The 25,999-nt window shown below is 41.3% G+C and overlaps 1 protein-coding gene across 1 annotated transcript in view; it reads right to left on the minus strand.

Annotated features, from left to right (window-relative positions):
• Positions 1 to 25,999, minus strand: part of LOC130276750 (uncharacterized) — a 138,053-nt gene that overhangs the window by 64,384 nt on the left and 47,670 nt on the right. Inside the window, exon 2 of the mRNA XM_056526576.1 lies at positions 13,241 to 13,294. The gene's annotated coding sequence lies outside the window, so the exon portion shown is untranslated. The remainder of the gene's footprint in view (positions 1 to 13,240; positions 13,295 to 25,999) is intronic.

A 25,999-nucleotide genomic window follows, 5' to 3' on the forward strand; every position in this document is an offset into this window, starting at 1 on the left:
CCCATTAATGTGGTATGTTGTGTGTTGTCTTTGATTGCTATTATTGTTTTCCATCATTGGAGTTTACTCTGTGTGCGGCTTTGGACCGGGCCGCCTGGTCTACTGTTTCATCTTGGTCTCTATTGCTGCATGTTATTCAAATTTTTGGGGGAACACGATTCCCATGATGGTTCTTTCTTTGTATACATTTGTATGTCTAAATTTAATAAAAATTACAGTTGAAAAAAAAAAAAATTGAGAATCATGCCATGAGAAAAAGATTCTAGTAGCAAATGGGGTTGTGTCCTGCTGGATCTTTGGGACCCATTAATGTGTCTAACCCCATTAGAGGAAACTCTGGTACTATTGTAGACAAGTCTGATCCTATGTACCAGTTATAGTAACTATAGGGATACCGTAAATGAGTCATTTATCATAGTGGAGATGTAATAATTTATACTAATTTATAATAATCCATAACATTTAAAGTGAATAATATTTAATATCTTGTGACAATGTTTAAGGGTCAGTTAATAAAGTACAATGACCTGAGAGACTTTGACAGTGTCAAACTTTGATGTCTATATAGCTGGGTTATAGCATCTTCAAAATGGCAGGTTGGATGTTTGGCATGTGCTATGTTTCCAGTATGCAGAGGTTAGTAACAGAAGTAGTCCATGGAAGGTAAACGTTTGAACTAGACCAAGGCATTGGTGCCCAGGGCTCCTTGATGCACAAGGGGAGAAATGGCTAGCCTCTCTGGTCTGACCCACAGAAAAAATACTGTTGGCTATGATAGAAAGGTGTCAGATAACACAGGGAATGTCATCTTGCTATCTATGGGGCTGTGTGTCCGCAGACAATCAGAGTACCTATGCCAACTCCTGTTCAGCACCTACAATCAGCAACTGCTGTACCATACACGTAATGTATATGCAAATATTGTTTTCTAGAGCAATGCTTTCTGAATTATATAACAATCCTGTAAGCAATTCCTGCAAATAAAAACAATTACTGTAAAAATAAACATCCCAACAGTGTCAATAAAAGGTACTGTTCCATTCCTGTAAAATATAAATGTCCCAGCTGTGTCAACAAAACTGTTGGGACATTTATATTTTTACAGGGTAGAACAGAACCGATGGGACCGACGCGATCTCCCGCCCGGCGCCCTAGTGAGCTCTTTGGGAGAGCTGGAGATACCTGAATGTCTCTCCCATAGAGATGCTTCGAGGGGGCTTGTCGACATCGCTTCCTGCAGTGGTCAACATGCCTCCATTCATGAGAAAAGCAGGGCAACAGATCATCTCATACAAAAAATTTCAATATATTGCAAGAGTGGCCACAGAGCCATGCCTAGCAAGAACATAGTGTAACATGCCAACTCCAACCTCTCTATCCTATAATAACCTCTCTCTCTCTCTTTATTCTGTAGCTCCATACAACTAAAATGATACCCTACTAGGTTTGATTTTGTCTTACTTCTGGAAAAAATCATATCTAAATGCATGAAAATTAATACGTTTAAAAATGTCCTCTTCTGACCCCTATAACTTATTTATTTTTCCGCATACATGGATGTAAGCAGGCTCATTTTTTGCACCGTGATCTGAAGTTTTTATTGGTATCATTTTTGTTTTAATCTGATTTTTTGATCGCTTTTTATTCATTTTTTTATGGTATAAAACATGGAATTTTTTTTACTACATTTAAGCACGCTGTGATACCAGATATGTTTATATTTATTTTTATTTACAAAGTTTATTTTTTATGAATGGGAAAAGGGGGGTGATTCAAACCTTTATTAGGGAAGAGGTTAAATCATCTTTATTAACTTTTCTTTCTTTTTTTTTTTTTTTACTTTTCTTTTGAAATGTTATAGCCCCCATAGGAGACTATAACATACATTACATTGATTGCCAGCACTGATCAATGCTATGCCATAGCATTGCTTTGATCAGTGTTATCGGCAGTCGATTGCTCAAGCCTGGATCTCAGGCTTGGAGCAATCAAATGCTGATCGGACGCCGAGGAGGAAGGTAGGGACCCTCCTCATGTGTCCTCAGCTGATTGGGACACCGCAGTTTCAACGCAGTGGTCCCGATCAGTCTGACTGATCTGCCGGGATGTATTTTTTCACTTATTAGATGAAGCGATCAACTTTGATTGCCACGTCTAAAGGGTTAATACCGGACAGCATATGTCCGGTATTAGCCATGGGTCCTGGCTACCATTAGCCGCTGGGACCGACCCGATATGACACGGGGTCAGCACGTCACCAAGAGGTTAAGGAAAAACTACTAAAGGTGGGTGTTCCACATTATAAAGCAGAGCACCATTTTCAAGCAATATGGGGAAGAAAAAGGATCTCTGCTGCCAAAAAGAGTGAAATAGCTCAATGCCTTAGATGAGGTATGAAAACATTAGATATTTCACAAAAACTTAAGCATGATCATTGCACTATTAAGGGATTTGTGGTTGATTCAGAGCACAGACAGGTTCGTGTAGATAAAGGCACATTATTGTCAAGTTAAAAAAAAAAAAAAAAAAAAGGCACATTGAGGAAGATTTCGGCCAGATCCATGCATCAGATCAAGAGAGCAGCTGCTAAAATACCATTACATAGCAGCAAAAATATATTTGAAGCTGCTGGTGCCTCTGGAGTGCCACGGACATCAAGGTGTAAAGTTCTCGAGATTTTTGCAACTGTGCATAAACCTTCTATTCGGCCACCACTAAGCAATGCTCACAAGCAGAAACGGCTGCATTGGCCAGAAAAATACATGAATTTTCTTCATGTATTGGTCCAGATGGATGGAGTAGTGGATGGCTGGTGAACGGCCACCCTGTTCCAACAAGACTGCAACGTCAGCAAGGCGGTGGTAGAGTAATGTTTTAGGCCAGAATGATGGGAAGGGAGTTGGTCGGCCCCTTTAGGGTCCCTGAAGGTGTAAAGATTACCTCTGCAAAGTATGTGGAGTTTCTGACTGACCACTTTCTTCCCTGGTACAGAATGAAGAACTATGCTTTCAGTAATAATATCATCTTCATGCATAACAATGAACCATCTCATGCTGCAAAGAATACCTCTGCATTATTGGCTGCTGTGGGGATAAAAGGAGAGAAAGTCATGGTATGGCCTCCATTCTCCATTGACCTCAATCCTATTGAGATCCTTTGGAGCATCCTCAAGCAAAAGATCTATGAGGGTGGGAGGCAGTTTATATCCAAACAGCAGCTCTGGGAGGCTATTCTGACATCTTGCAAACAAATTCAAGCAGGAACTGTCCAAAAACTCACAAGTTCAATGGATGCAAGACTTGTGAAGCTGCTATCAAATAAGGGGTCCTATGTTAAAATGTTTAAAAAGTTACAATGTTAAAAGTTTGAGAGAAATAGCTTTTGATTTCGGTAAATATGCTGCAAACACAAGAAATGACAATTTTCAGTTCTTTACAACCTATAAAGTGTTTTGAAATTTACTGTACGTAATAATTTGGAACAGTGCATTGTAAGTGTTTTATGTTAAAAAAAAAATACTGTTATCATTAGGAGGTTTGTTCAATAAAATTTGAATTGTACTCTTAATAGTTGATAACATGAGAATTATGCTGACTGCTATTTACATCAATTATTTAGGTAAAAGAGAAAAATATAATTTGCATAATAATTGTAGCCTTTCTCTTTTCCTGTTTGAGAACACTAGGACAGACTTTAAGCACCTCCACATCTGAACACATTTGTGCTGTATGTTTTTGGCCACAGAGAACATAACCTCTTCCCCTGTATCCCCTGTAGATCCTGTGACTCCACCAATTCGGTGACATAGAATATCCTATATATCCTATTATGGATAAACATCCGAACTGTAATAACAGCATGAATTTTTTTTACACTATGACCTCCAGAAATAATACAATAAAATTTACTGCATTAGATTGATGGTATAATGGCCATAAATCTCTTAGATGGGAAAAGCACACACTGTTACTATAGATAAGAGGGAAGAGCTGTACATATACAGGACAACTAGTGCTAGATCATTGTAATGCTGAAGCATAATGTATTCCATCCTGCTGAAAGCTCTGATCTTCAGCCTGGTCTCAGGTAAGAGGCGCTGTTTACCATATATTCTAGAATATAATATTTACGAAGTAAATATAATGGTTATTGTATCCAGGGGAAGAAGAAGTTAACTAGACAGTACTTATAAACCGGTGTGTAGTGAAAAGGGTGCAGAAGTAGTACCCTAGCCCTGGTTCCTGAGACGGGGACCAAAGGCCTCTCTGCCACAAAGGAGACACCAGTATTATATATGACACATGCTTGAGGGGGCTTTGTTTCACATTACAGTCCAGGAGATTTAAGTTACACATCTGCAAATAGCTCATTACTGGATGTTCTTCCAATGTAAGTGGTTTTTTGACTGGTGAGCCCCTTCTCAGATTATCACTACGGCTGATTTACTTACTTTTGGAAGGTCACAAAGAGGCTTCAATACCGTAAGTGGTGTAGCCACTTTATATGGTTCAAAGTATTTTATTAAAGTTTTTAACAACAAAACACAAGTAAATAGATTGCATAGGCCTAAAGGGTTCGCAATACCCATGATACACTGTTAAGCAACAAAACATACAAAGAAATACACAGAAAACATAAAGAACGAGTACATTCTGGCCATTAAGCATACATATACTCCACTGTCAGAGCCTCTCTTGTATTGCTGCTAACATTATATTCAGTACTAGTCGAAGTACGCCTCGGTCGCTAACCAACGCAATACTTAGGATCCTCATATAATTCTTTCACTGGCGACTTTTGTAATACCCTTTACCATGTTGGCCACCAGAATAAGGATAAAAAAACAACCATAAACAATCAAAACCCTTTCAACCTGAGTGCGGTCTTTCTAATCCAGAGAACGTGTCATGCCATTCGGGACTGCGAATACATTTATGTGTGTATTTACCTATTATGTGGCTATCTTGCTATCTATATTGATGTCAAGGCTACAAACTACGCTTGATTCCACTTTTACCCGTGTACATGGGGCTGCGTATTTGAGGAAGAGACATAGGGGGGGGGGGGGGGGAGGGAAGAAGAAGAAGAAAAAGAAGAAGAAGAGGGGGAGATAAGAAAGGGAGAAATATAGACAAGAAGAAGAAAGGAAGCAATAGGAATTAAAGGAACTAAATGATAGTGTAAGGAGGGAGTGGCTGTACTCCCGAGAGTAATGCAGTGCGGGATGTCCAAGGTTCCCAGATTCTGTAGAATTTATCAGTCTGTCCCCTTCCAATGGCCCAGACCTCTTCCAAATTGTAGGAATGATTTATGGGCACGATCAATTCTGCAAAACTAGGAGGTGTAATGGATTTCCAGTATCTAGTAATAACTAATTTTGCCAATATAAGAATCTTGCAGAAAAGATGGCAAAACAAGGGGGGAACGTCATCAAGATGTAGGAGTAATAGTGCTTGGCTTGGTGTCAATTTAATAGGGAAGCCACTTAGTGACGTTAATACATTTTCCACAAGACTCCAATATGGGGGTAAAACTGGACAAGACAAAAGCACGTGTGTAAGCGTACCCCTATGCCCACACGCTCTCCAACATAAGTCTGAACAAGAAGGGTACATAACATGGAGTCTGGTGGGTGTCAGATAGCACTGCAGTTGAGTTTTTAAAGCAGCTTCTACATGCGAGATACACGATAAGGAAGAGTGTATATATTTATGAGCTCTTGCCCAGTCAGCTACAGTAGTGATGACTCCTAATTCCTTTTCCCAAGATCTCATTGCACCGGTAAAAGTTAGCTCGTTGTGGTCATTCAGGTTGTCATACAGGGGTTTAAGGCCTCTACGATTCTTGGAGAAAAATTGAAAAACTACATTTGAGGCAGGAGGGGTGGGGGGGTGGGGGAACTTAATGGGGTAGATAAAAAATGTTTAACCCGTAGGTAGTTAAATAGAAATCTGGGCAGGAGCTGGAAAAGAGATACCAAGTCAGGGAAGGGCATTATGTCACTATCGCTATATAGTTGGTTGATGGTAATAATACCTCTATCCATCCAAGGGAGGGGGTCAAAGTCAGGCACCGTCAACTGCAGGAGTGAAATAGGTGCCTGTATACCCACATTGCGTACACAGGGGTCGGACATTTTATGTAGAAGTTCCCAACATCTAAGACCTGCAGATGTAAATGGCGAGATATTATCCGGCAGTTTAACCTTCCAAAAATATAGGTAGAAGAATGCTCGGGAATACAGCACTGAAGCATACTTATTCTCTAACTGAGCCCAATGGACCCTCAAGTCATTATCCCACAGCGGCCGCATCAAACTAACCGTGTAGCCACTTTATAAATTCTCATTTTAATTTTGCAGGAATAATAAAATATTTGATGGCATCCCTATTGAAATGTCCATAAAATAGGGGTGTGGTGCTCTATACCTAACTGTCTAATCCTATACTGTTCTCAGATGTAGGTAACGGAAAGAAAGTAGGGTTGTCAACAATGCTTACGCTGTGTTATTTGCACATAAACACTCTTAAATAAGTTGTGCCACATTTATTGCAAGTTGTAAACACTCTTTAGACACTTTTGAGTCTCACTTGATGAAGGGATGGGGCTTAGCAAAAAGAGAACATGCCTTCGCGGAATAGGGGGCATGCTTTGATTGAGATTTGTAGGGTAACATTTTGGGATAAATAAGCGAACTTATAGATGGTCTAAATTTAGACTGGAGAGTCTAAAAAAGTATGGTATTAGTAAATCCAGGCCAGTGTTCTAATGAGCTTAATAAGGGAGAGGAAAGTAGCAGGGAACCAGCACTGTTAAAAGAATAGCAGCAAAACGGGATTGGGGCAGGTAAATATGCAGTTTTTTTTTCTTTTCACTGTAGCCCAAAGCACTTTTTTTAAAACACTGCACTGTCCATAAAACCCCTTTAAATCCCCCAAATCCCTCTCTTTCAAGGAGAAACATCCCCTTAGTCTATAGGGAAAACAAATGGAATATGTGATGTGTCTGGTCATGGGTGGGTGTAACCACTGGGATGTCCAATGATCTCTAGAACAAGGCCATCTCTTACTTCTGAGTACTTCAGCCTAGTGCTGGGCGATATGCCGGTTCATACCGAATACCGGTAAGTTTTTTTCTGTATGGTATGAATTTTTCCCTATGCCGCAATACTGGTCGGGCCCCTCCCCCCTCAAATGAATGAATTATCAGCCGAGGTGAGCTGATGAACTAATCATATATGACCTGCGAGTGCTGTCCTGCTCCCTCCCCCCCCCCCCCCCCACCGAATGGATGAACTATCAGCCGCAGGCGCTGATCTCCTTTTCCTCCTGTGAGCCACAGTGCTGGAAATGAATGAGTTGTGAGCCGTGGGCGCAGGACGGAGTACAGAAGCTGTCACCTCCCCCTGCAAGCGCTGAAAGCCAGTGGGCCGCGGGCACTGCAAAACTTCTAAAGTTCTTCAGCGCCCGCGGCCCACTGGCTTTCAGCGCTTGCAGGGGGAGGTGACAGCTTCTGTACTCCGTCCTGCGCCCATGGCTCACAACGTATTCATTTCCAGCGCCGTGGCTGACAGGAGGAAAAGGAGATCAGTGCCTGCGGGTAACATGATTAGCCCCCCAGCTGATAGTTCATTCATTTTGTTGGGGGGAGGAAAAGCAGGAGAGCTCCGCGGGTCATATATGATTAGTTCCCCAGCACACTGAGACTGATAATTCATTCAAGGGGGGGGGGAGGGGTATGGTGGTAAGGGGGAAATGAGAGAAAAGTTGGAGCCGCCCAGCACTACTTCAGCCCCAACCTTCCAGGAAGAACTGGTCGCGGGAGTACCATTCCGCAAATCAGTGGTTGAGGCGGGACATCGCTGCAGAGGCTGTCACTCCCAAGACCAGTTCATCTCAGAAAGTGGGGCCGAATCACTCCAAGGGCCCTTTCCGAAGATTAAAAGGTGTCCCAGCAGTTAGAACCGAAGTACATCTTTAACATGACAAGACACAAAATGTACCTTAGTGAAATGAATTTAGCATACGCCAGGCAATAAACTGACTGCAATGAACTTCTACTCACAGGTATTGCCTTAGCAGCACCAAATGTGAAGAAGACAAGGGAGGTAAGATGAAAGATTTTGGGGTGCTTGCTGTGCTGCAGATAAACTATTTCTAAACCAAAATAAAGTGAAGTCACTTTGCAAATAATGAATTGGTTAATAATCTATTGTGTTGTGTATACAGCTCTCATGCAGAACTATATGCAGACCTGTGTTGTCTGATGCTGCTTTGTGTCACTCTCTTCCATCTTTCTGCTAATACTTCCTAATCTTCGTCCCTGACGAAGCGACGTTATCCTTGCGAAACGCGGTGTCGGTACTTACTAAAAAACTAAATAAATTATTTATTGGGAATATACCGCTTTGGCCCTGATTAAATCTCATGGATTCCAAAGAAACCCCAAGGCGCTGCATCAGCAGTTTTTCTACTAGGAGTAAGGGGCCTTACAGCTCCCTCTCCAGATGTTTACACAAACACAATAAGACATATTAAAATAATGAAACAAGGGGGAGAGAACATGAATATGATGGTAAAAATTATCACTGAAATTGCACTATGCCCATAGGTGCATGTAAATACAAATAGTTAATTTTAATAGACCTACCCAGAAAGCACTATATAGCACCTGTTATAAATATGTATTATTATTACTGGAGTGCTATAGCATACTGAATCACAACCATAGGTGCGGTAGGCACAAAACTGTGGGGATTTGTAACCCAGAACATTTGCAAAGTTGCATTATATTCTATTGTAGCTGCATTAAAGTAATAATAAAATAAAAAAAAACAGACTATAAAGATAGCATAGACATTGAATGTAATATACTACATAATGCCATGTAATGTTCTCACCAGAATGCAATAGACAGTGACATACTTAGATATTACCTGGTGGCTGTACAGAGACATTGCCGCTTCATGCTGGGCCTTGTACATAAAGCTTGTTTAGGTAATACCATTACTATAAGGATCATGGATCTATTCTGGGCATTTCTACACTGTATTAACATTTCTGGCAGTATGTAAATAGTTGTATCTCTAGTTCATTGTAGAAACACCTGTGCAGCCTCTGTGTTCCAGGTATGACAAGGATGCTCCATGTCCATATGAGTATAAGCCTGTCTGTGGAACTGATGGATATACGTACGGAAATGAGTGTCTACTCTGCATGGAAAATAGGTAAATGTTAATATTGCTGTATTTTCTTTTTAAAATATTTATTCCAAATAAGAATACCAATCTGTAGATCATCGAGGTATCCCAATATTCAAACTTTAGGTTCGCTGGGAATTTCGGCATCAAACTTCTCCAATATTTTGTAAAACAGATAACCAGAATTGCTTTATGGCAGGGCAGTACCAAAACATATAAAGCAAATCAGCAACTGTTTGAGCACAACGAGGACATCCAGAGTACTCACGTCTGCCTATTTTTGATAGGCCCGATACAAAATATATACCGTATCTGAAATAAGCAACCTCCCTCCCCCAATGATTGCCTTGGAACTGCCTTTAATACTGATTCCCATTGTCCCCTGTGCACTATCCTTAGCTCTAGTTGCCACATAATAATTTACTATCAAATCCAGTGCAATGTAATTCGTAAACTGCGAAGAAACCACCTTTTGTTGAGCGGAGGTGGCATGTATCAGCTGTAAATACTGGAAAAAACCATTGCCAAAAATCAATAAATGTCCTAAAAATCCCACGATTAAATAGGTTCTTCACTCTCAGAATGCCTGCATCAAAGCCCCCTAACATACGTTATTCCAAACTTTATGGATCAAATTCAATGTAAGAAGACCATTTTATTTTTTATTTTATTTTTTACAGAAAAATCCCCTCTTTCTAATAAAGTCAGAATACAGTTATGGGAACAATAGTGGGATATTATTGATGCTATACTACTCTCTTTCTCACCTCCACTCCATATGTTCTCTTTGGGAAGCTAGAAAATATAGCCATGGATTGGGCAGTGCAAGCTAATTTAAACCTAATTTAAGCTTTGGCTACCGACCATTTCATATTAATTCCGTAAATTGAGAATTGATCAAACCTACCACCTTCGCTTAAAGCCATTCAAAAGTGGAATAAATTCAGTTTTTCATAGTCGGAGATACATGGGGTAACCTCAATTCTTAAGTATTTACACTTTATAATAAATAACCTCTTCATTCACCTGAATTTGGTCAACCTTATTATCCAGTAACATAAGAAATGATTTCTGCCAGTTTATGCAGATGCCAGAAAACTTCACAAATCGTCCAGTCAAATCTATAGCGGCACTCAGAGAGGGGCTTGTATTGTTTAAAAATAACAAAGCATCGTCTGCATATAAGGCAATTTTATTTACATACTGGCCATACTAAAAACCCTTGATGTTAGCCGCAGAGGGCGCTAAGGGTTCCATAGCGATTACAAATAATAATGGGGACAATAGGCACCCCTGTCTGGTGCCACGATACAGCGTAAAGCTATTAGACATCTCACCATTGGCCCAAACTTTAACCCTAGGGTTTTCATATAATAATTGCACCCAGGATATAAATCTGGGCCCAAATCCCATTTCTTCCAGAGTCACCCAAAGATAGGGCCATTTAAGACAATCAAATGCTTTTTGAGCATCCAAAGAGAAAATGGCACTGTCTTTGGTGGAGTCTGGAGGAATTTGTAAACTCAAAAATAATCATCGAAGGAATCAGTAGATTGAGGATTCTTCCCTTTTTTTTTCCTGCATCCGGGGGGGGGGGGGGGGTATTCCCACTTCTAGGGCACTTTTAAAAAGGTCTAACAGTTTATGTAATAGTACCTCACCAAATTTTTGATAGATTTCTGAAGGTAGGCATCCACCCCAGGGGCTTTATTATTAAAAGTTGTTATTACCACATTTTCTAACTCCTCTAAAGTCAAGGTGCCTTCTAAAAATTTACTGTCATCTCTAGACAATATAGGTAATCTTGCCTCTTGCCTCCTCAAAAATTTTAGTATTTCCTAATACTGGACGCATAAAGTGAGGAATACAATTTTTCTAAGAGTTACCAAAATGTAAGGCTATCTGAGAGCAACTAACTATTGGCGGCAATAGCATATATTCACCAAAAATGGAGACCAAAACTGATGCAATATATTCAAACAGTAATCAATCTCTATTATACAAATTGTTTAAAAATATACATTAAAACAGGAAGAGAGATGGGTATACAGAATACTAGGTAGGAGAGAGTAAGGTGGTCCGGCACTGACAAGTCTAAGGCTATCTGGACGTATGTGACAGTGGAGTGCGGTGGTGACAACAAGAATAAAGTTGATATCTGTGGTGCAATGTCAAATAGAATTCGAAATACACTGTGAGTATAGAAGACAGGACAGCACTCACCATTCAACAGTGCTTTATTGTAGAATTCCAGTGGTTACGGACAGGTGCATAGGTGGAGGAAGGGGACATAACCGGGACAGACTGTTTCACGCTCTCACATCGCTTCTGTGTGCTGATGTTACGTCCCCCGCCTCCACCTATGCACCTGTCCGTTACCACTGGAATGCTCCAACAAAGCTCAGTTGAATGGTGAGTGCTATCCTGTCTTCTATACCCACAGGGTATACAGAATACACATGCAGAAAAAATGGAGGTAAAGATGGTGATGTTTTTCACATATGATGTAGGTGTGCAGATGGTTTGTATCAATGAATATAGGCTGTCTCATATCATAGTAGAAGTATGTAGAAATCACATAAAATAATAAGGTCCACAAGGTTATCAAATGCTGAGAGCAATGTTAGTGAATGAAAGAATAGTATCAAATCAGAGAATAAATATTCAACACAATAGCAGGATTATTGAGAAAAGAGTAGATATATAGCCATGCACCCTGTAGGGAGACATCTCACCTCCTCCCCAACAACGCGTTTTCGCCAATTGCTTCGTCAGCATTTAGCGAAAAATCAAAGCAATTGGCAAAAATGCACAATTGGTAAAACAATTGGCAAAAACGCGTGTTTGGGTAGGAAAAACTGCATCATATGTGAACAATATCACCATATTTCCCTCCAATTTTTCTGCATGTGTATTCTGTATCTCTTCCTGTTTTTAATGTATATTTTAATACAATTTGTATAATAAAGATTGATTACTGTTTGAATATATTGCATCAGTTTTGGTCTCCATTTTTGGTGAATATAAATTTATGTAAGACCCTAAGAATATAAGAGTTAGAATCAACAGTTAGAATCAAGGGAAGGGATGAAAGAGGGAGGGTCCTGGGATCTAGCAATATTAGACAACATATGTCCCACTGATGACCCTTGTCCATAAAAAACTTGTTTCTGCATTAACCTCCTCTTGTTAGCATCTTCCATCAAATGGAGGCACAAAGCATTTTACGCAGCTCAGAGCTTCTCACCTATGTGTTCAGAAGGGTCACCCACAAATCTAGCCTCCAAGTTCCGAACCTCATTATATAACATATCTGTAGTAGCAGACATTTTAGCTTTCTTCCGGGCGAGAGACTTGATCAATATCACCCTAAAAAATGCCCTCATAGCCTCCCAAACATAGCTCGCCAGATGTGCTATTGTCATTATATAGAAAATATTCAGAAATTTTGGCTCTGAAGTTACCATCTTCCCCTAATTTAGATAACCAGTGGGGGTTTAACTTCCACATACTGGTTTGGGGGCCATCCAATTGACAGGAGAATTGTATATATAATGGATAATGATCCAACAATGACCTAATATTATAGGAAACTTCCTTTATAAAGGGAAGAAACAAAGCATTCCCCAACGAAAGATCTATTTGAGACAGGGAAGCAGAGGTTGAGGAGTAGCAGGAAAAATGTTGTTCCTGAGAATATATCTAAGTTTCCATAGATCTATTAATTCTGCCTCTTCTGACAAGACTCCAAATGGCGTTATTTTAGATTGCCCAATAACTTGATTAGGAGAACATCTGTCCAAGCCCAAATTCACCACATTATTAAAATCTCAGATCATCAATATTGGTACTTGTATATACAGCAAAACAACTGCTAACACTTCATGAATAATTAATGGAGCATAAGGTGGAGAGATATAAATATTAATTAATATAATTTTTACTTTATATATAATACATGATACATATATATCTCCCCTGATTGTCTTCTTGCTCTGCAAGGAACTTAGAAGGAACATTCCGAAGGACCAAAATACTCACGCCTCTTGAGTAGTTAGTATATGTGCAATGGTAAGCAGTCTGTGGCCATGAATTCTGAAAAATATGCAGACAATCATGAGTTACATGCGTAATAAAATATTGCTGGCTGGAATTTAAGAAAATAATAAAAAAAAAATACCATTACATTTATTACCATCTGACATATCAAAAAATTACTCCAATTCATTAAGAGGAAAAAAAAGAGAATCCCCAAATCCCTCCCGTCTTCCCCTACTAGGTACTCTCCAACCCGGTAGAGCGAAGGGAATCTAATTAACTGCTTAGCATTAACACCAAACGTAGAAGAGCAGTCTATAATGATACTCTATCCCTAGCTCCCACTACTCATATTTTACCCCTGTTAGAAGAGACACACAGTCAATTACAGACAATAAGAATACTGTCCTAAATACCAACTTATTGGCTAATCCAAAGGGTCCAGCCTGTCATGTTATACATCCTTTACATAAAAATGAGCTATAGTCCATAGCACAGGCAAGAGAAGAAAAAAAAATTTCCTTAATCCATAATTGACCGCAACTGACTTTCATTCAAGTCCATCCAGTCAGCGTAATCTTTTACTTTATTTAAAAAAATTGCATAGACCCTTCGACCGTAATACTCAAACGGGCTGGATACATCATAGCATAGAGTAGACTAAATTGGCACAGTGTCTTCTTTACATCATTAAATTTAAGCCTTAGCCTCTGGACTTCGATGGAGTAGTCCCCAAATATAGACACACGTGAACCATTAAATTGCAACTCAGGGTATTCACTGGCTTTACGTAGCACCATCTATTTATCTTTGTAACGTAGAATACCAGACAGAATTGGGCGATTGGAATGGCCAGAAGGTAAAGGCCTAGTGGGGACTCTGTGAGCCCTCTCAATTGCGAATAAAATCAGTAATAGTTTCTATGCCAAATGGAGTAATCAGCCAGGTTTCAATGAATTTGGCTACATTAGCTCCCTCCACTTTTTCCAGCAATCCGAGAAAACGCACATTGTTACGTCTTAGGCGGTTTTCCATATCGTCCATTTTGTATGTTAATAAAGCTATGGCCTTTGTGGACTCTGAGGTATCTCTATCAATTTCAGCAAGTTTATCCTCTACCAAACTTATACAGTGTTCTGCGTCCATCTCCCGTGATGACATTTTATTAAAGTAATTGTACAAAAAGGATATATCTTTATATGTAGGTGGCCTAATTGTGCAGACAACCCATTTATTGCCAAAAAAAATATTGTTTTTGTTTGTAGTATCTACACCTTTAGAAACCTCCTGCACCATATGCATTCCAGACTCCTTTCAACCCCCGCCCTCCCCTAAAATGGCAGAGTTAATAGGGTTTAACATTTCATCTCCCATTACATAAATCATGGCACCCAATTCCGGGTTTTGACTGACTCTTCATTTTGCAGCGTCCTCCGCCCAGGTTGTCTGCTCCCGACCTGGCCTGGCAGCTTTAACAGCCGGGGATGACTTCTCTCTGGCTTCTCCTTCACCCCTTTGGTCTCCTCCTGGCCTGGGCTACGCTCAGGCATATTCACAGCCACTGACTGCGGCTTCACACGTCTTGCCCCATCACATCAATATTGCTGTATTTTCTTTAAGAAAAACCAAGCAAAATGCTTATGAAATGAGTATGGGTGTGCTGCCACCTGTGGGTCAGAAAGGGTATCGTAAGAACTATTTTCTATTGACAAAAGAAGGTAGGTCAAATATACAGTAATTTGCTTAAATGTAATAACACATTTTGTGTCTGTATTATGGCTGCAATTCATAGCTCAACTGTGGGTCATAGATGATGCACACAGTTCAGATCATTAGATGTGTAGGATGCTTGCCTGAAACTGGCTGAAAGGGGTTTTCCGGGCAAATAGAAAAGTCTACTTATTATCTCCCCAGTTCCCACTGCACTATTTTTCTCCACCTTCCACTGACTTCTAGCTCTCCTCTCAGCAAATCACAGAGCTGAGCAGGAGAGCGGTATATCATTGGAAACTGGCAGAACTGAAGTTCAGCGAGGACTTGAAAATCTTGCTGTAGGGGAGCAAGGGAGCTAAGTACACTGTTTTATTGTTTTAATGCATGGGAAGGCAGTAAGTAGACTTTTCTATGTGCTCAGAAAACCCCTTTAAAGAGTACCTCTCATGATCTTGTTAAATGTTATAATCCTCCCAGTTCACTGCCCCATCATGATAAACCACCGCCTGCCTTTATTTTTATTGGTTTTTTTTTTTTAGTTTTTTTGTATTTTACCTTGATATTACTCTGTATTTTCTGCTCAATCTCAGTCAGATTCACAGACTGGGAAGGGGTGTTACCCAGCAGGCGTGACATCATCTGAAGCCATACAGGGGAGAACTTCCTCCCTCACTCTGCTACACACAGCCCAGAGCAGTTCAGTGTGTGAGAAGAGCTATGATTGGCTAAGGCTGCACACACACCACCTCAGCACTTCAGACTGCATTTCCTGATTTTGGACTTCTGCCAGGCCAGCAGGAGTCCAAAGTCTGTCCATGAGATGGGGGGAAATGTGCTCTGGACAAATAGGGAGATACCTAGTGGCAGCTTTTTCAACATGTCAACGACCATGGACGTGTATACACGTCCAGGCAGGATGCACGTTCCCGCACCAGGATAAGTATACACGTCCATGGTTCTTGTGGGTGCTGCCCAGTGCACCTACGACGTCGCAGCAGGGACTTGGCTGTAACAAACAGCCGGGACCCTGCCGCACTGCAGTTTAACCCTTACAGCCGCGGTCGGCAGTGACAGAGGGCTGTAAGTGTTTTGACAGAGGAAGGGAGCTCCCTCTGTCTTCTCTGCAGCACCCCGCAGTGCGATTGCAAGGTGCTGTGTGTGATCCCCGGCGGGAGGGGGCCTGCCGCACTGCCGTGACCGAAGTAAACTTCAATCCCGGCAGCTTAACCCTTACATCCGCAGTCAGAAGCGCGAGTTGTAAGGAGTTTTGACAGAGGGAGGCGGCTCCCTCTGTCTCTCTCCTGTAGCACCCTGCAACGATCGCGAAGTGCGGCTAGTAACCTGGGCAGCCAGGGGTCTTTACAAAGACCCCCAGGTCTGCCCCGGTTATTGCCTCTCAGGACGTGTAAAACTGGCAGGCAGCATATAACTGCAATGCTTTGGAATACTAAGTATTTCACAGCATAAAAAAAAGTGTAAAAAAATTAAATAAATAAAAAAACATTTTGGAAATAAATATAATGAAAAATAAAAATGTATAATGTGTAGGATCACACGGCGCACATCTGTATAATATTACATGCTGTGGATGCCCACCAGCAGTCACAATAATGAGCTCCCTGCTGTGACTGGGTAGCTTTGTGTGTCCACTCGGATTTGCACGCCCCGCCGCCTCAATGAAAGTCTTTTTGAAAGGGGTGCGATGACGGGGCAGGGTGTGATGTCACAGGGCGGGGCGTCAGGGGGGGGGGGTTGTGGCCTTACAACACAGAAGCCTGCACCAAACATTCGGAACATTGAGTGCCGGACGTTGGGGAGCGGAGTAACCCTTTAATAAATTTGGTGCTCCTACACATTACCAGCACACAAAAAAAAGGTGTGGAAAAATGCTTCAATTACACCTACAATGATAAATGCCGGCCATAATGTTTACACACAGCGTGAATAGTGACCAAGCAGAGTTACAATTACACCCTGTTCCAAATTATTATGCAAATTATATTTAAGTGTTAAAAAGATTAAATATTTAGTTTTTCAGTTTAACTCACGGATGGCATTGTGTCTCAGGACTCTTTTGATCACCAAAAACAATCTCAGAAACCTGTGATAATTAGATTGCCAGGTGAGCCCATTATTAAGCAGAGCACCATTTTCAAGCAATATGGGGAAGAAAAAGGATCTCTCTGCTGCCGAAAAGAGTGAAATAGTTCAATGCCTTGGACGAGGTATGAAAACATTAGATATTTCACGAAAACTTAAGCGTGATCATCGCACTATTAAGAGATTTGTGGCTGATTCAGAGCACAGACGGGTTTGTGCAGATAAAGGCACATTGAGGAAGATTTCAGCCAGATCCATGCATTGGATCAAGAGAGCAGCTGCTAAAATACCATTGCATCGCAGCAAACAGCTATCTCAAGCTGCTGGTGCCTCTGGAGTCCCACGGACATCAAGGTGTAGAGTCCTCCAGTCTTACAACTGTGCATAAACCTTCTATTCAGCCACCACTAACCAATGCTCACAAGCAGAAATGGCTGCATTGGGCAGAAAAATACATGAAGACTGATTTTCAAACAGTCCTGTTAACTGATGAGTGCTGTGCAACCCTGGATGATCCAGATGGATGGAGTAGTGAATGGTTGGTGGACGGCCACCCTGTTCCAACAAGGCTGCAATGTCAGCAAGGCAGAGGTGGAGTCATGTTTTGGGCAGGAATCATGGGAAGAGAGCTTGTTGGCCCCTTTAGGGTCCCTGAAGGTGTAAAGATGACTGACCACTTTCTTCTCTGGTACAGAAGGAAGAACTATGCTTTCCATAAAAAAATTATCTTCATGCATGACAATGCACCATCTCATGCTGCAAAGAATACCTCTGCATCAATGGCTGCTATGGGATAAAAGGAGAGAAAGTCATGGTGTGGCCTCCATCCTCCCCTGACCTCAATCCTATTGAGAACCTTTGGAGCATCCTCCAAGCAAGTGATCTATGAGGGTGTGAGGCAGTTTACATCCAAACAGCAGCTCTGAAAGGCTATTCTGACATCTTGCAAACAAATTCGAACAGGAACTGTCTAAAAATTCACAAGTTCAATGGATGCAAGACTTGTGAAGCTTCTATCAAATAAGGGGTCCTATGTTAAAATGTTTAAAAAGTTAAAAATGTAAAAAGTTTGATTGAAATAGCTTTTGATTTCAGTAAATATGCTGCAAACACAACAAATGACAATTTTCAGTTCTTTACAACCTATAAAGTGTTTTGAAACTTACTGTGCGTAATAATTTGGAACAGTGCATTGTACATTTTTTCTGTTTAAAAAATAATACTGTTATCATTAAGAGGTTTGTTTAATAAAATTTGAATTGTACTCTTAATAGTTGATAACATGAGAATTATGCTGACTGTTATTTACCAATTATTTAGGTAAATGTGAAAAATATAATTTGCATAATAATTTAGAACAGGGTGTAAAGGGCAACTCATATCTCTTTTCCATTATGCAGCTCACAGTACTATAGTAATCTGTCTAAATGTAATGCTTTAAATACCTTTTCAATTGGTTGTTTCCCTGTCACTAGCTTTGAGCTGGTCTCCTAAGTAACTGCACCAAGGGAAGACTCAGTGCCATTACGTTCTACAGCTCTGGGTATTGCACTGGTGCAGTTACCTTGGAGACCAACTAGAGGTTTTGGCCTATTTTCATCTGTTTTCATCAACTTCTTGCCTTAACCCCCTTTATAATCACTTATATGTGATGTGTTTGATTTTTTTGTATATTTCAGAGAGCGGACAAATAAGGTCCAAATCAAAGATGACGGTCTGTGTCCCCCATCAGCTCAGCACAGAAGGATGAAGATGTAGCAAATAATGCCACCATGTCAACTGAAAGAGGTTGCTGAGTGCAGTCCATACCATACTGTTTGATTACAGTGTTTTCCTGTCAATTATATAAGGCTTTCCATAAATAAACAGTACAGCTAAAAAAAACTTTGTGATATATCCTATTACAGAAGAAATGCCCTTTTCTTTGCTTAACACAACGGGAGAAGGACTTCCACAGGGCGGTAGGGGATGTCGGCGCTGACCAAGATCGGACACGTCTGGTAAGTAAAAGAACTTTTTTTATTTTTCAAATGAAATGCGTTTCACCGCACTTGCGTGGTGAAACGCGTTGCATTTGAAAAATAAAAAAAGTTCTTTTACTTACCGGACGTGTCCGATCTTGGTCAGCGCCGACATCCCCTACTGCCCTGTGGAAGTCCTTCTCCCGTTGTGTTACGTCCAGGTCGGGGAGGCTGCAGACCAGGCTTATTCCCTCTCCCACGCAGACCATTGTTGTGTGTGAGTTCACACAACCGCCTCTGGTAAGGGTCTCTTATTACGCTAATCTGAACCCTACAGTGGCGATTTTACGCTATGGAGCGCTCTTTTATCTTGTTTTATCTTTTCTTTGCTTATCAGACTCCTCTCTTCCTCCCATTTACTTCTTCTGCCACCTGTACTAGTCAGTTGCTCTCATTTTTCAGTGGTCCCTCAAGTTACAATATTAATTGGTTACAGGACAACCATTGTATGCTGAAACCATTGTATGTAGAGACTATAACTCTATGGAAACCTGGTAATTCGTTCTGAAGCTCCCAAAATGTCCTCTAAAAATAGGAAAAAGTGAGGATTAAACAAACATAGGTTGATAACACAGATAACTTACAGGTAAAGCAATTCCTTCCATATAAAAGTAAGAAAGATCTGCTGGGAGCTGTAAATCACTGTCTGGTCATGAAGAGGACAGGAGCTTCTTCAGGGTCCTGTACAGTACACGCAGTGTCCTAAGAAAAGGTAAAATGGAGCCGCCCTCACCTGGTGTCCAAAGGAGCAGCTAACCCTGGCACAGGTAAAAAGTAGTACAGAACATGTAATAGCTCCCTGTACTGTAGAGGGCGCTACCAGACAGGAATTCAATGCATGCACTTTAGTAATGCAGAGGTTTTACCAGTGAATGCCCATTCTGATTGGTCAGTTCTTCCAGCCATTGACATGTTTTGTAGATCTGGACTGTCTGTAGCATTCTATATTGAGTTTGGTTTCAAGTTACAATGTTCCAGAAAAGAGAATTGTATGTTGAAACTATAGTATGTTGAGGCCATTGTAAGTTGAGGGATCACTGTACTGATAAAATCAGTACACAGGGTTAGCAAAGAGACAGTTTTTCTGCTTCCCTGAGGGATCAGGTTACAGCTGCTTCCAACAGATATCTATGGGAGGGGGAGAGCAGCTTCAGACAGAAAGAGGCAGGTAGATGCACAGAGACTCTGCCTTCAGAGTATCTCTCTGCTGGCTCCAGTAAGTGTTAAAACTGTCTCCAGTACTGGATTCACAGCTACACTTCTCTGTACTGTTCTATAATGTAATCTATACCTCTGAGTGTGTGTGAGATAAAGGCAGGGGAGCATGGCAGACATCATAGCAACTAGTCTCCTGTTTGTGTACCCCACTTTCAGCTGCAATGTGATCCCTATTGGTAAAACAAAACACAATGCAGTTATGCTGGGGTTGCCCATATGCAGTAAATACTTCTGAAATGCTGCTAACCTGTGGTTATATATATATATATATATATATATATATATATATATATATATATATATGCCGGCTATTCTTATTTAGCAACTAGGGTGCAATTGCTAGTAGTGAATTTTTTTTTTTTTTAAAGCAGGTTAACAGCAATATTTCAGAAGTATTTACTGGACACAGCCAATTGTAATGCAGCTACATTGTGTGTTTTCCCTAAGGCTAGGCTCACACTGAAGTAGCTATGGACAGAAAAATGCCATTTGTAGGTTCAGAGTGCGGCCCTGTCTCAATAAACGGCAATGTCTTCTGGGCGGTTTCCGCCTAAAGAATGAGCAAGCTCATTCTTTTGGCCATGGAATTTTAGCGACAGAATATCATAAGCTAAAATTCTGTAGTATGCACTGTCCTATTGCCTAAGAAATTCTGCAGTGTGAACCTAGCCTTAGTGAAAGTGAAAACTCATCTCTGCCGCAAGTATATGAATTTTATCAGTGAATTCAGAGTGACTGATAAGTTTAAGTCGATGAAGGGAAGAGCATAGGAGTCTGATATTTGGAGACAGAAGCATCTTTTCTTCACTTGTATCATTGATTTATGAAAGTTGTTTATATTTGTAGGTGCACATTAAATATAGAAGGTCCATAGATGAGTTCTCTTGGGAAAAGATTTAACGTAGAGAGTATAGGCCCCAGCAGCAGCAGATAGATTTATTGCTTCAATAAATGTTATTAACACTAAAATATTGTAACAGTCTTACCGTAATGGCTGGGTAGTGGATCCGCTGTCCTGTGTGAACAATGACTGAACCGCACCAGGGAGCGGAGTCTAAGGTGCCGATGGTTTTCACCAGAGCCTGCCCCAAAGCAAGATGGACTTGCAGTGGCAGGCAGCACCCAGGTCGCTACCCCTGGCACGATCTGTCCACACAGGATGCCCAGATGTAACTTGGCACAGATGGATTAGCGTAGTCAGGACAAAGCATAGGTCAGAAGGCAGGTGGCCAAGGAGCAAGGTCAGGTCACAGTCTGGAGGTCAGGAACACTAATATGGCAACACATTGTAACCAACCTAAGGGATGGGGATGCGTGCGCTGGCGTAGCACAGAAGAAGAACAGCCGGGGAGAGGTGAGGAGATGCCTGCGGCTCACATGCGGTGCGTCCCACACAGCATGTCCCAGAGCCACCTCCCATACTAGACGGGGTGCGCTCACGGCTGGACATAACAGCCGGAGAATTACCCCTAGCAACGCCCGGGACACATGTGTGGGTGCGTCCCACACATCGAGTCCCGGGACCAGCAGAGACAGAGGGGAGGGAGCGCTCACGGCCAGAATGAATGGCCGGAGCGCCACCCCTAACAAATATACAATAATTAATTGATATTTTTATTTCATATTTAGAAAAAAAACTATACAAATATAAATTGCTTTAAGTATACAATAAAGCTGTTACCTTTGTGTGTGCCAGAGTCTTAACTATACATAAACCTACATAGCAGGTATGCCTTTAGGCTAGCATTTTGTGAACTGGTATTTCATTTTTGAGTTCTTTGCCTACAAATCCCATAATTCCATTTTCCTCCCTCCCACACATCAGCCACCCCACCCATTGAAACATATATGAGCTGCATCCATTCAAAAAGACCTGTGGTTTTCAATCAGGGTGCCTACAGCTGTTGCATTAGTTTCAGATTGATCTCCCTCCCACCAAGTGATCCCTCCACCCATTGAAGCAGACAGGCTCCCTGTCATCAGCTGACTAGTGAGTCAGGTCTCGGCCTCATTGCAAGCTGGGAAAAATCTGAGACAACAGTCATTTTGTATGCTGGTAAAAATAAATATTGGGGAAAAGAATTGTGAGAAAACTGTCACACACAGGTACAGACACTATATTATGAACTAAACTAGCTTTACAGCCCCTGTAGCATAGTCAAATAAAATAAAAAATCCTGGAATACCCCTTTTCCCTGTTAATTCAGGCCCATTCTCAAATCCGTTCAAGCCTTTTGCAAATGGCTGTTAATAGATCCCATTGATGTCAATGGATTTTTTTACAGTCCTTTGTCAACCATTTGCACCCGTTTGGTTCCTATTTAGTTATTTTTAGCAGAGAAAAGACATTGCATGCAGTATCTTTTTCTCCGACAAAAATAATGGGTTAAAAATGGATATATTAAAGGGGTACTCCGGTGAAAACCTTTTTTCTTTTAAATCAACTGGTGGCAGAAAGTTAAACATATTTGTAAATTACTTCTATTAAAAAAAATCTTAATCCTTCCAGTACTTATTAGCTGCTGAATGCTACAGAGGAAATTCCTTTCTTTTTGGAACACTGATGACATCATGAACACAGTGCTCTCTGCTGACATCTCTGTCCATTTTAGCAACCATGCATAGCAGATGTATGCTAAGGGCAGCAAGGTGGCTCAGTGGTTAGCACTGCTGCCTTGCAGTGCTGGGGACTTGGGTTCAAATCCCACTAAGGACAACAATAAATAAAGCGTTATTATTATTATAATAACGTCAGCAGAGAGAACTGTGGGCGTGATGTCATCAGAGAGCATTCCAAAAAGAAAAGAATTTCCTCTGTAGTATTCAGCAGCTAATAAGTACGGGAAGGATTAAAATTTTTAATAGAAGTAATTTACAAATATGCTTGCAGTGAGAAACAGCGTTCGGCACAGCCAACCGTGCAGCCTGATGTTCGCTCTTAGTGGAACAGGTGTGTATGTGTGTCGCTGCTTGTAGGGTGCTCGGCCAGGACAGAGTCATGAATCAAACATATAAAAGAGCATGGAAAATAAGTGGCACTCACCACGAACAGCTAGCGACAACTTTTTTATTTCTTAGGCGTGCAGTTAAGACAGGGACGCCGGGGAATCCGGCTGACTGGTCACAGCCATATTGTGCTTCCGCACTTCGTCAGACGTCGTTGGTCTGACGAAGTGCGGAAGCACGATACGGCTGTGACCAGTCAGCCGGATTCCCCAGCGTCCCTGTCTCCCTGCACCTGTATGTCTTAACTGCACGCCTAAGAAATAAAGAAGTTGTCGCTAGCTGTTCGAGGTGAGTGCCGCTTATTTTCCATGCTCTTTTATATGTTTAATTTACAAATATGTTTAACTTTCTGCAAACAGATGAGCCTTTAATGTCATCCGTTTGCACCCGGCTTTTAAAATCTGTTTTTGAACCGTTATTGCTTCTGAGCATGCTCAAAAGAGGTGAAAACAGCAGACTGCTGCAGTGCTGCGGGACTACTACTACTCCCATCATGGAACAGACTCAATTCAATGATGGGAGTAGTAGTTTCCGGCTGTGGGAGTCTGCTGGCAGCTGGGAAGACTATAGTAGTGCTTTAACTACTGCCCTCATGATGAAACAGAGTCTGTTCCATGTTGGGGGTAGTAGTACAGGGGCTGAGGGATTGATCGCACTGGGTCTCACTTCTTAGACCCAATGCGATCATAAGCTATTAACCAGGACTATTGCACTTTCCTTTTCAAATCCCCCACCAGGAGCCCTGAATGTCCGACACTGAGTGACCATTCATGGCTCTAGGCGGGGTCTTTAAACTTCTATTGTGAAGAATCTAACTTCATTTCTCCGACTCTTGCTCCGCATCTCAGAGGGCAATCACAGTGCACAGCGGGGACATGTCACTACATTCCCCGTTGCTCATCCCCGTCGAGTAGGGGATGAACATCGGGGAATTAAGTAAAATGTCCCAGCTGTGGTTGCCCTCAGATGTGGAGCGAGGGTTCCCCCTCGATGAAGTGAGATTCTTCACAACAGAAAAAGTTTAAAAACCCAGTCGTGAGCTTGAATGGTTACTCTGTGCTGGCCATTCAGGGCTCCCGGCAGGGGATTTGAAAATGAAAGTACAAGACAGTATATACATTACAGAGGAGCAGAACATGCCGTCTGCTGCCCTGCTTAATAGCTTATGATCGCATTGGGTCTCGGAAGTGAGACCCGGTGCGATCAACCCCTCAGCCCCTGTACTACTACACACAACATGTAATAGACTCTGTTCCATGATGGGGGTAGTTGTACAAGCACTACTGTAGTCTCCCCAGTTGCCCGCAGACTCCCACAGCCGGGGGGGGGGCTACTACTGCCATCATGGAAACGAGTCTGTTCCATGATGGCAGTAGTAATACCCCGGATTCTGTAGGCGGCTGACTTTTCATAGTAACGGATGAAAAACTGATGCAAAAGGATGCTACTACATGACATCCCTTTGCATCAGTTTGAAAATATTACAGGGGTGTTAAATAATTTCATCTTAGGCCATAGAGGAGGATGTAGTAGTCAAACCGGGGGATAAAGAAGGAATAGCATAACTATAAATATTACTGGTAAGTTAGACACCATAAGGGTCATATATATTTATTGACATGTTGTTTACAGGGAAAAGATTATACAAGTAATATCAGCTATCACCATGTTTACACTTAAAAATATAGAATCACTGTTCCTCGCTTGTATTCTGTTTCTCCAGCAGGTGGAGCACTGTTCTTACTGATATAAAGTAAGAGCTCATAGTTGAACTGTTTGGACCCATACAGTGCAATAGATTTACTATTGTAGGTTATTTTATCTGACTGGGATTTTTTTGCCAGCACATTTATAAATTTGGTGCACATCTTGGGAAAAGTGTGGTGGACTGCTAAAAAAGTGGTGCATTGCACACCAGTCAGGTTTAAACAGACCAATAACAGAAAAATTATACTGCAAAAACCCCACAGTAATTTTCCCTACCTACAAAATTCTTTGGGACTTTTGTGATCACTTTAACCTCTAGAGAACGTAAGGCCCTGTGCTCACTTCCGATGTATTAAACCCGCTCAGGAGCTGAGCCTACTTCATGCCCAGTGGGTCTCGGTTGCTATTGGCCGTTGGGACCCATGGCTAATGTCGGACATAACCGATCAGGCTGATGTCTGGCATTAACTATTTAAACACCACTATCTAAGCTGTTTGCAGCATCTAAAAGTTATACATAAAGTTGCTGGGTAGCTCAGGAAAGTTGATCAGAAACACTGCAGCGAAATCACGGGGTCCCAATCAGCTGAGAGGATAGACGGAGGGTCCCTACCTCACCCCATGCCATCCTGTCGGCGCCCCAAATGTGCAGGCATCTTTAGCAGCAGCCTGTATAAGTGAAGTGCCAATAACACTAATCAATGCTTTCCTATGGCACAGCATTGTTCAGTGTATGCAATTGAAAGATTGCAGGTAAAAGTTCCTTATGGAGACATAAAAATAGTGAAAACATTTTTTTTACTACATGTGAATTAAAGTTTGAATCAGCCCTTTTTTGCTATTTTTCAAACAAAGTAATATAAACAAAGATAAACGTAAACATATGTGATATCACTGCGTGCAGAAATGTCTGAACTATGAAAATATAATGTTATTGACACCGCATGATGAATGGCATAAACATAAAGAATACCAAAGTGCAGAATTGATGATATTG

This window comes from Hyla sarda, chromosome 6 (assembly GCF_029499605.1).
Source record: "Hyla sarda isolate aHylSar1 chromosome 6, aHylSar1.hap1, whole genome shotgun sequence".
NCBI lineage: Eukaryota > Metazoa > Chordata > Amphibia > Anura > Hylidae > Hyla > Hyla sarda.